This window comes from Triturus cristatus, chromosome 1_2 (assembly GCF_964204655.1).
Source record: "Triturus cristatus chromosome 1_2, aTriCri1.1, whole genome shotgun sequence".
Lineage (NCBI taxonomy): Eukaryota > Metazoa > Chordata > Amphibia > Caudata > Salamandridae > Triturus > Triturus cristatus.
In genome coordinates this window covers 156,326,895-156,339,080 of record NC_140580.1, presented here as the reverse complement: position 1 = coordinate 156,339,080, position 12,186 = coordinate 156,326,895, and positions in this window count along the sequence as shown.

Sequence of the window (12,186 nt, the reverse complement as noted above, 5' to 3'; positions counted from 1 at the left end):
GAGCTTGCCCCCTGAACTGAACCCCAGGACCAGTGGGTTCTCTGTGCTTTTGCTCGTCCTCCAATTCGAGCCGTGTGTGCATCCCGCTGGAAAGGGACTGCGCCCCTCATCGCCCCCTCCTAGGGCCGTGACACTCAGGAGCTTGCCTGCCTCCACCCCGTGAGAGCCCCGCTCCGTCCGGAGCCGCTCTCTGTCCCCGGGCTAGGTCGCCTGCGCCCCTGTCACCGCCTGCCACTGGAGCGTGCTGAAAGCGCTATCACCCCGCCCGCCGGAATCCTTCCGACGATCGTGATCTTTGCCGGGTCACCAGCTGCACGGACCGTGCCCTGTGACCCCGCTTCGCGATCTCGCCCTGTGATCAGGCCACGCCGCCCCCGCTAAGGAGACCCCCGCACTGCCGTGCTGAGGGTCGTGGGCCGCGCCTGCCTGACGACACGCACCCGCTCAAAGAGGATCCAAAGGTGACCCCATCATCGCTGAGTCGCACCCTCCTGTGCCGACTCCCAAAAGCAACTACACGTCCTTAAGAATTCCAGTATCGGGCTCGGGGCCCGCACCGCCTTATTTCCCCGTACTGGAACCACAAGTAACATTTGCGAGAGACTGCAAAGTACCCCGTTGAAACTGCGAACAAAGAACATTTGCCTGCTTTACGATCTGGTGGCATAAAGAAAAACGTTACTAGTCTTGTGATAAGTCTGCATATTGAGATAACTATTTTCATATAAAGAAGTGTATTTTCACATACCTAAGCCTGGTGTCCGTTTCTGGGGGGATTGATATATTTACTGTGTGTATGATTGCAACTGCTTAACTGACTAAACGCCTGGAGAATAGCCTTGGCTGCTCACGCCACGCACCTAGAGGGTGAGCAAGGGTCATTCACAAGGGGTTATCCTGCGCCCTGACATAGAGGAGAGGGTTCCTGCTTGACACAAGGGCAACCTTGCGCCAACCAGAGACTCCCAAGTCTAACATTGTTGGCAGCGGCTGGGATTTCGGATTTGCATTTGTGATTCGCATACAGTGAATTATTAATCACCAGATAGTGAGAGCAGACCAAGTAACGCAGCCACAGGTTTTCATTTTTTGAACTTTGTTGAGACATCTGCCATTATTGCAACCATGCCTGGCTCACTCCCTGCTGGAAGAGCACTCTCTGTGATTTCTGGAATAGATGAGGTGGATTGGAAGGAGCTGGAAGGATACACAGTAGAGCAATTGAAAGGCTACAGTGTAAAACTCCGAGTTCCCCATGCTGGATTCAAGAGGAAGATCCAGTACACCAAGGCGTTGAGAGCCTGGAAGGAGTCAAGAGACCCACAGAATGCGGGGGGCATCGTTCCACCCGACAACCTTGGGGAGCCCAGCAGAGTCCTGTCGCCAGAGGAGCTGGCAGACAGGGCAGCAGACAGGGCGCATGCAATGGAGATGGCAAAGTTGGCAGGACAAATGGAAAAGGAAAAGCAGAAGTTGGCCTTGGAGGCACAACAACGCCAAATGGATCATGATATAAGATTGAAGGAGTTGGAGCTGAAGGCGAAAAGTTTGGACACCGCTCCTTCTGGTGGCAGCACTCCGCCGGTGCAGGTAGAGTCCAAGGTGTACATCCCCAAAGATGTAGTAAAGGAGTATTTTAGAAAGGATGACATAGGGCAGTGGTTTAGAGCCTATGAGGTAGCCATGTCTTCACACCGGGTCCCTGAGAAAGACTGGGGAGCGGGGTTGTGGGGAAGGTTCCTTGCTGAAGGGCGTGACACACTTTTAGATTTGCCCCTAGATCTCCAGGCCTCATACCCCCATATGAAGGAAGCTTTAATGACCAGGTATGGGTTAACTCCTGAGCTATATAGACAGAGGTTCAGGGAGACTAAGAAGATCCCTGAGAGTACGTATGTGGAGTATGTAACTTTTTTCTGCAGAGCACTGGATGGTTGGGTGAAGGGTAGCAAAGTGAATGATTATCAAGGGCTGCTTGATTTAATTGCATGGGAGCACTTGTCCAGTCAATGTTTTCCTGAGCTACGCCAGCACCTGATTGATAGCAAGCTGTCCAACCCGAGGAAGCTTGCTGAGGAGGCGGACCGCTGGCTCAGCACCAGGGTCCACAAGGGACAAGTGGGAGACTCCGCCAAAGGTGGGCAGGGTCCCCAGCAGAAGAGTGGGGGGGACAAGGGTAAACAGAAAGGGTTCCAAAAAGGCCCCCAAAGTAATCCCCAAGGGAACCAGCAGAAGGGTTCTCAGCCTCCCCCACCCCCGCAGCAGAACGGGGCCCCGACAGGTAGGCATGTTCCAAAGGGGCCCTTCAATTGTTACAGGTTTGGTGACCCGGGTCACATTGCCTCTGATCCTAAGTGTCGCCTGTTCGGTAAGACCGCACCCACTGGTGCTCCACCCCGGCAAGTAGCTAATGTTAATTTTGGGGAGGAGGTAGCAGTCCAGGGGGGTGGGGGTCCTGCGCATATGACCCTAGTCTCGCTAGGAGACAGCAAGATGGTCCCTGAAACCTACTTACCCTCTAACACTAAGAAATATGGGCAAGTAGTGACCATCAATGGAAAGAAGGTTGAGGCTCTTAGAGATACAGGAGCCAGCGTGACCTCGGTGAGGCAACACATGGTGTCTCAAGAGCAGATTGTACCCAATGCCTACTGTAGGGTTGTCAATGCTGACAACATAGAGAGTCGTTGTCCAATGACTCAAGTTCCCTTTGAGTGGGGGGAGGTCTCTGGTACTCTACAAGTCGCTGTGAGAACTGACATGCCTTTAGACTGTCTGCTAGGGAACGACCTGGAGAGCTCCCCTTGGGAAAAGGTGGAGAAGACCACGCATCTGAGGATGGTGGGTCTTCCCGACTGGGCGTGCGTGACCACCCGGTCCATGGCAGCCAGTAGGGGTGTTGAGAGGGTCCTGGAGCCTGAGGGAGAGGTCCAGGAACCGGCCATAGGGAGAAGGCGCAGGAGGCACAGGAAACCGACCCCCGAAGTTCCCACGGCCCAGGAGGAAGCGGACCCTGAGGGGGATGCTCTGGAGCCTACCGGGGAACAGATTGCCGAACTGGGAGACCTGCCTGAGCTGACCCATTGGCAGCAAGAAGGAGGTCCCTCCAGGGAGGAATTCTGCAGGGAGCAGAAAGAATGCCCTTCTCTCGTGGGTATGCGGCAGCAGGCTGCAGACCAGGCCAATGGTGTTCAGGCCAAAACACACTACGTGTACTGGGAGAGTGACCTCCTGTATTCAGAGCTTAAGGCTGCTGAACCTGGGTCAGCCCGTGTGCTGGTGGTACCCCAGAAGTTCAGAACCTTCCTAGTGGGGCTGGCTCATGATGTGCCTTTAGCAGGACATTTGGGGATGGACAAGACCTATGACAGGCTTGTCACCCACTTTTACTGGCCCCAAATGCACAAGAATTCAGATTCCTACTGCAGAACCTGTCAGACTTGCCAGGCAAGTGGTAAGAGCGGGGGGAAGCACAAGGCTCCTCTGCAACCCTTCCCCGTGGTCGGTACGCCATTCCAGCGAGTGGGTATTGATATTGTCGGGCCTCTGGACCCCAAGACAGCCCTGGGCAACAGGTTCATCCTGGTCTTGGTGGACCATGCCACCCAGTACCCTGAAGCCATCCCTCTGAGGACAGTGACGGCCCCCGTGGTGGGACGAGCACTGATGGGAATTTTCTCCAGAGTGGGATTCCCTCTAGAGGTGGCGAGCGACAGGGGGACCAATTTCATATCCACATATATGAAATCCCTGTGGAAGGAGTGTGGGGTAACTTACAAGTTCACCACTCCTTACCACCCCCAAGGAAATGGGTTGGTTGAGAGATTCAACCGAACCCTCAAAGGCATGATCATGGGCCTAGACGGTCCAATGAGGCGTAAGTGGGACGTCCTCTTGCCATGCCTGCTCTTTGCTTACCGAGAGGTGCCACAGAAGTCTCTAGGGTTCAGCCCCTTTGAGCTTCTGTATGGTCACCCGGTAAGAGGACCTCTGAGTTTGGTAAAGGAAGGCTGGGAGCAATCTTCCAGGAAACCTCCCCAGAATGTATACAGTTACATGCTGGCCTTCCGAAACCAGACTCGGCGTTTCAGGCAACTTGCTGAGGCAAATCTGGAAGCCAGCCAGGAGGAGATGAAGCGGTGGTACGACCGGAATGCCACTCTGGTAGAGCTTCAACCTGGACAAAAGGTGTGGGTCTTGGCCCCAGTGGAGCCTTGTGCACTTCAGGATAAGTGGACAGGTCCATTTGAGGTTGTGGAGCGCAAAAGTCCTATCACCTACTTGGTGGACATGCAGTCTCCCAGGAACCCCTTGAGGGTCCTACATGTTAACCGCCTTAAGCCCCACTTAGAGAGGACCGAAGTGGGCATGCTGCTGGCCACTGATGATGGAATGGAGGAGGAGACTGAGCCTCTTCCTGACCTCTTAGTGGCCTCTGAGAAAGACGGGTCAGTGGATGGAGTTAACCTCTCACCCACCCTGACCCCTGAACAACAGGAAGATTGCCGCCACTTGCTGGGGCAGTTTCCAGATAGGTTCTCCCTGGTTCCTGGTGTCACAGATTGGTGCGTCAATGATGTGGACACAGGAGACAGCTTACCTGTGAAGCACAAGGCTTACAGGGTAACTGTCAGGGTCAGAGCTTGCATCAAGGAGGAGGTCTTCAAAATGCTTGCGTTAGGGGTGGTTGAGTCCTCCAGCAGTCCTTGGTCCAGCCCCGTGGTCTTGGTCCCCAAAGCTGCTGCGCCGGGAGCCACACCTGAACTCCGGTTCTGTGTGGACTACAGAGGACTAAATTCAGTAACTAAGACTGACGCGCACCCCATCCCCAGAGCTGATGAGCTCATTGATCGGCTAGGGGCTGCCCGGTTCCTCAGCACATTTGATTTAACGTCTGGGTACTGGCAGATCGCCTTGACCGATGGGGCCAAAGAGAGGTCAGCATTCTCTACACCAGATGGGCACTTCCAGTTCCGGGTCATGCCATTTGGAATGAAGAATGCCCCTGCCACCTTTCAGAGGTTGGTCAACCAGGTACTGGTTGGGCTGGATGAGTTCAGTGCCGCCTACCTGGATGACATCGCAGTGTTCAGTGCCACCTGGCCCGAACACCTGCGCCACCTCTGGGAAGTGTTGATGGCTCTGCGCCGAGCAGGCCTCACGATCAAGGCAAGCAAGTGCCAGATCGGGCAGGGTTCCGTGGTGTACTTGGGACTCAAAGTAGGGAGTGGCAAGGTGGCACCCTTGCAACCCAAAATTGAAACCATCCTGGCTTGGGAACCCCCCAAGACGCAGACCGCAGTGAGGGCCTTCCTGGGGCTCACTGGGTACTACAGGAGGTTTGTCAAGGGCTATGGAACGATTGTTGCCCCCTTGACAGAGCTGACTTCCAAGAAGCAGCCCAGGAAAGTGATCTGGACTGACACCTGTCAGAAAGCTTTTGACACCCTGAAGACTGCCATGTGCACGGCGCCCGTGCTCTTGGCCCCTGACTTCTCCAAGGAGTTCCTAGTACAGACAGACGCTTCAGAGCATGGTGTAGGGGCTGTTCTCTCACAGATGACTGAGGAGGGCTGGGACCAACCCGTAGCCTTCATCAGTAGGAGGTTACTTCCACGGGAAAGTAGGTGGAGTGCAATTGAGCGAGCAGCATTTGCTGTGGTCTGGGCGCTGAAGAAGCTAAGACCCTACTTGTTTGGGTCTCACTTCCGAGTTCCGACAGACCACAGGCCCCTCAGATGGTTGATGCAAATGAGGGGTGAGAACCCAAAGTTGTTGAGGTGGTCCATCTCCCTACAGGGTATGGACTTTACGGTGGAACACCGTCCTGGCACAGATCACGCCAACGCTGACGGTCTGTCCAGGTATTTCCACCTTAGTGACGAGGAACCCCCTGGGCAAGGGTAATTCTCCCCACATTTCAGCTGGAGGGGGCACGTGTTAGACCTGGCACCTTGGCGTGAGTTTCCCTTCCACTTTTTGATGGTGTGTCTCGATTGTTTTGCTGGTGTTGTCCGCTCAGGGCGCCGCGCCACGGCTAATCCGTGCCGCAGCGCAAGTGCTCCCTAGATAAAGTGTTCATAATTGATATACATGATTGGTTTATTGGATTCACTGTCAGTCCCCAGTAAAGTGCACCCGGAGTGCCAGGGCTTGTGAATGCCAATGCCGCTAGTGGGCTGCAGAGCTGGTTGCGCCACCCACAACAGCGACCATGTAAAATGTGTCCTGGGTCTGCCACTGCAGACCCCGCGTGCAGTCCCGTACTGTCCCGCCGGCTGGGCAAGTGCCCACACTTGCCAGCCTCCAGAACCTTCCCTTAGCCTCATGTTAGTCACCCCTATGGTAGGCCCGTGGGCAGGGTGCGTTGTAGGTGTAAGGTAGGACAAGCCCTGGTTGTGTGGCCTGTCCTAGTAGTGAATTACCGCCATATTCGTAGTTCACTATTGCAAGGCTACCTGTTCCCATTAGGCCAGATGTGCTGCTGGAATTATTACACCCTATAATCCCAGCAGGCTCAGGGAACATGGTAGAGAGATATGTTTCGTATGCCTGAACTCGGAATGATAAAATACTTCTTGTAGCCAAGTTTATTTTACTATCCTGGGTTTGTAAATACGACTTTTAGAAAGTCTGTATTTACTCGCTTAATCATTTCAGCCACCTCTGCTGTGCGTGTATCTGACTGTCTGGGCTATGTGAGTGACAGGGCTGGGGGGATCACAGGTAGCGAATGGCAGGAGAACACCTTGGTGGGAGGTGGGGGTGCCCCTTGGACTCTGAATAGGGCAAGTGCTCCACCACCACAATGCTGGCTCCGCCCCCTGGGGAGCGACTGATGACTCAGCCTGCACCTGGCCCAGGACGGGAGAAGCGCTGTCCCCAAAGTGCTCCTGAAAGTACTTGTCCCCTGAATGCCGGCTCCACCTCCTGTGGAGCGGCTGATGTGCCTGCCCCTCACAGTGAAAGCAGAAGTCAGAGTACCCCCAACAAAGTGCTCAGGACTGAGAACGGTGATGCGAAGGCCCCCCTGGCCTGAAAGAACAATAGAAATGTGGTATAAAAGTAGGAGCCCTGCTCCTTGCAAATCAGAATCCTGTTTACCACAAAGAACCTCTGCCCGACTAGGAGGAGAAGAAGACGCTAGAAGGACTGGCCTGCTGCTTGCCTTGCTGAGAAAGGAGAGGAAAAGACTTGCTGAAAAGACTTTGCTGCTTTGTGCTTGAACATTCTCCAAGGGCTTGATCTGAGCTTGCCCCCTGAACTGAACCCCAGGACCAGTGGGTTCTCTGTGCTTTTGCTCGTCCTCCAATTCGAGCCGTGTGTGCATCCCGCTGGAAAGGGACTGCGCCCCTCATCGCCCCCTCCTAGGGCCGTGACACTCAGGAGCTTGCCTGCCTCCACCCCGTGAGAGCCCCGCTCCGTCCGGAGACGCTCTCTGTCCCCGGGCTAGGTTGCCTGCGCCCCTGTCACCGCCTGCCACTGGAGCGCGCTGAAAGCGCTGTCACCCTGCCCGCCGGAATCCTTCCGACGATCGTGATCTTTGCCGGGTCACCAGCTGCACGGACCGTGCCCTGTGACCCCGCTTCGCGATCTCGCCCTGTGATCAGGCCACGCCGCCCCCGCTAAGGAGACCCCCGCACTGCCGTGCTGAGGGTCGTGGGCCGCGCCTGCCTGACGACACGCACCCGCTCAAAGAGGATCCAAAGGTGACCCCATCATCGCTGAGTCGCACCCTCCCGTGCCGACTCCCAAAAGCAACTACACGTCCTTAAGAATTCCAGTATCGGGCTCAAGGCCCGCACCGCCTTATTTCCCCGTCCGCAGGAGCCGATTTTCTGTAAGTACTGGAACCACAAGTAACATTTGCGAGAGACTGCAAAGTACCCCGTTGAAACTGCAAACAAAGAACATTTGCCTGCTTTACGATCTGGTGGCATAAAGAAAAACGTTACTAGTCTTGTGATAAGTCTGCATATTGAGATAACTATTTTTATATAAAGAAGCGTATTTTCACATACCTAAGCCTGGTGTCCGTTTCTGGGGGGATTGATATATTTACTGTGTGTATGATTGCAACTGCTTAACTGACTAAACGCCTGGAGAATAGCCTTGGCTGCTCACGCCACGCACCTAGAGGGTGAGCAAGGGTCATTCACAAGGGGTCATCCTGCGCCCTGACGTAGAGGAGAGGGTTCCTGCTTGACACAAGGGCAACCTTGCGCCAACCAGAGACTTCCAAGTCTAACACAGATGACATAGAGGACAAAGATGCGGGTGATTCCACCTGTGTAGTGGTAGGAAGGAGACAGTAGCAATCCTCTCCGTCATATGCCCTGTCTCATCTTGCTGCTGCCCTCTGCATCATGCCCTGTAACAACACCACCCACTGTCCCCCGAAACACTTTGCGACACTTAGCTCGGACCTCGACATGGACTGCCATATTCTGTTTGCTCAACAATGACACAGCAATCACACTGCGGCCGGTCCTCTACCTCTTCCGAAGTACTTGTCAATCCCTAAATGACTCTGGTCCACAATGTAATGTGGTGTTTGCATGGCCATGTACTGCTCCAGCTCCGACTACGCCAACGAATGTGAATAAAACATTCAAAATGACACAGATATATCATGTACATAATCGATCAAGTCTGAACGTATGGATGAATGTAAGGACATTGATGGACCAAAAAGGGACACCCTGGGAAATGAAAGCAATGTGCATGTGTGACTGTGACACACATAGGCAGTGAGATGAATGGGAATGTGTGCACTAGCTATGGCCTCAATGCACAGAAGCAACACTCTCACACTTTCACGACTTGGCCCCACGCAATATTAGGATCAGGGCTGTGTATGTAATGTCTAAGTCGTTGGCAGGCCTAAAGTAGTGTCCCCATCACATTTGACAACAGAACATCTCTTCGCATATCTACTCACACTCAAATGGGTGGGCACAGCCTGTAGTGATGGGTCACATTTATACACATGGCAAGAAGTTGGCCACCATGCTCACATTGCTGAAGACATGTAAGAGCACAGGTCTATCAGCAACTATCCCAACCACAATGTCTGGCTCACAGAGGTGGAGCTGGCAATAGGGACTCACGCCTCAGTGAAATGCATCAGTCAGTCCCTCACTGTGTACGGACAATGCTCATTTAGGCACACGATTTGTCATTCTAATCAACACTCATCACAATTGCACACTAGTGAAGTTGCGTAGACTTATTTTGCATGTAGGTGTCAGTACGGGCAGGAGAAGGGCCACAACATGCAGACCAATGCATCAGACACTAACAGGCAGCATTCGGTCATGGTACAGTTATAAGTGACAGCCGTTGTGCATGTGCCCGGGATGTCCCGCCTTTGCCTTGGTGGTTGTCGTAGTACCAGCACTCTTCTGAGATGTGGCATTTATGCGGATGAAATGCCACAGCTCGGAGCAATGAGCTGTATGTGTGTGCAAGATTTGGACGCATGGGTAGTTGTGTACGTAAGGGTCAAGGGCATTCCATGCAAGAGTACCTCGAGCCAGGACTTCTGTGTCTGTTGTGTTGATACGTTGCTCTTTCATTTGCGCTCTGCGAAGTGTGGCAGTCGACTTCATCTGCTATGGTATCTCTCTCAGGGGATGCTGGCAGCATGCAAGACCAAGGTAGGAGGTGCAGATGTCCTTCCGCAATATCTATTGAGACAAAGGTGCTTTCATCCCTAATGTTTGTCCGACAACTGCTTGCAATCTGGAAATGTGATGTTGCTTTCACGCTGGAAATGAGGTTAGGCCTTAAGCTTATGGTGCACCACTGGTAAAACACACACAACAGTGGGCTTGTTTGATCCAGAAGCCCGAGCGGTCTTTGCTCCTTGTACAATCCCTTTGTGTACAGTGGCCTTTCGGGTGCATGCTAAATTGCAACATTGTCGATTTCAGGCTGTGTGGCAGCGACACGGCGACAGAGACACATGCATCAGTTGGTTTCCTGTCCAGCCCAGAAATGAAGCACGCCCAGAGCCCAGGTATAATTATTCACACCCCTCCGCTGGCCTGGCATACGCCAACCCATCCCACTTGCCTTACGTATAAAGGGAGGATGACGTTGCTACGTGTCCCAGTTCTTCCCCACTGTCGGAGGTGACATGGCTGCGTCTGCCTGGCATATCACGGTACTCAATCATAGAGGGTCCATGACTTGCGTTGCATTGAGTTGGTGGCACCAGATGTGCTGTGGCAGGCACGGGCCTACCGCCTAGGGACAGTGACTTTCGGTGCACTGAGGTAGGGGCACCGTAGGTGCTGATCGAGTGTGCAGCCTGCGATGATGCGGCATCCTGGCGGTCCGGACTGGTAGGGATTTGTGTGAGCCCTGCTGGACCGCAGTGTAGGACTGAGCCAGGGGGCACCACGGGCCTACCACCACGTGGCGTTGCCTTGCAGTTCACAGAGTTCATGGCACCGAAAGAGCTGGGTGTGTGTGCAGCCTGCGATGATGCCCTGTGCATTAATGTGATCTCTGCCATTGTTTAATCAAGACCCAGAATCAGTTGTGTGACCTTGTGGCACGCGGTGAGGGGCTCCATGATGTGGAGGCTGCCAAGGTCACGGGACCCGGGCTTGGAGCTTGCACCGGCACGTGGTGGGCCCTCTTGGAGACACGCCGTTGGCGGAAGGTTAGCAGTGAGGCCTGGTTGCACAGGGGCGGCCAATCACCGCTGGCTGGCGGGAGGGGCTGGTGTGCAGCAGACTGCGTGAGTAGGTGCGGGCAAGCGCTGATGGCGTGTGCAATGATGTAGACTCTGCCATTCATGATTCGGTAATCTATTTCAGATGAGGGACCTGGTGGACTGCAGTGTGTACCGGCACTTGGTTGGAGACACACCGGTGGCAGCAGGTGAGCAGTGAGGCCTGGGTCCGCAGTGTCAGCACACTCTCTCCCTCTCCCCGTTTCGCTGTCTCGCTCTTTCTATCTCTCTTCCTCTCTCTCCTTCTCTTTCTCTTTCTCTTTCTCTCTCTTTCTCGTTCTCTTTCTTGCGCTCTTTCTCACTCTTTCTCTCTCTTTTTCTCTCTCTCCTTGTCTTTCTGGCTCTTTTTCTCACTCTCTTTTCCGCTCTTTCTCTCTCTCTCTCTTTCTGTCTCACCTCTTTCTCTCTGTTTCTTGCTCTCTTTCTCACTCTCCTTATCGCTCTCCTTCTCTTTCTCTCTCTTCCTCTCTCTCTCTCCCTCTCTTCCTTTCACTCTCTCTCTCCCTTTCATGCTCTCTCTTTCTCTCTCTCGCTGTCCTTGGATGAGCGCATGACACACCCTATTATCTTTAAATTTTGTCTTGCAGGCTGTGACTTACAGATTGTCCAGAGAAGACACACCATGACTCTTCCACATAGTTGTATTTGGTTTAATTTGAATAAATAGTTTTGTTTTTAAATTAAAAGATGAATGACTGATTCGCCTTTTTCTGACCACACATGATTGTTGATTGTTGTGATTGTGCGACATCAAGCGAATTGTTTTGTTCCGGATTTTGTACAGTTGATGTGATATCTCTTTGTATGGGGGTGGGTTCCGGGGGGAGGGGTCCTGGGAGTGGTTGCGGTCGGTGTTGTGGCCCTCTTGGGGCTCCAAGTTGCATGATCAGTGGCTCCATGGCATCTGTCGTTCTGCAGGTGTGGCTCTGGGCAGGGCTCCCCTTCATGGTGTAGATTGTCATCCGACTTTACACCAGGTAAGAGCAGGTGTAAAATCCCTGCTGCTAACGCGCCTTATCACATGTTTTGTGTACTTATTGCCGATCTGGCTGGTCATTGAGAATGTTGCAAAGTGTTGTCACCGCTTTTTGCACGGGATCGCCTACTCTGCATCTCATTAGCGTTATTTTCCAGTGTTATCTGTGGAGATGTTTTTTGCTGCTGCTATCACAGGAAAAGTGGTGATATCAGGTGTTAGCACCAGCTTGTGAATAGTGCGATGAATTTATCGCAACTTTGGTGGCGATAGCATGCTGCTAACTCGGCGATAGGTCCTTGAGAATATGCTCCAAAGTTTTTGTTGAGCAGCCCAGCAAACATGGTTCCCGTTCGGCAAAATTCCGTGGAGCAGATAATGCCTTCCTCTGATCCGGCGGTCCGTCGGGATGTCTGTCAAAGTCTGCATGCACTAGATATTCGGGATGGACGTTAGAGTGCTTTAC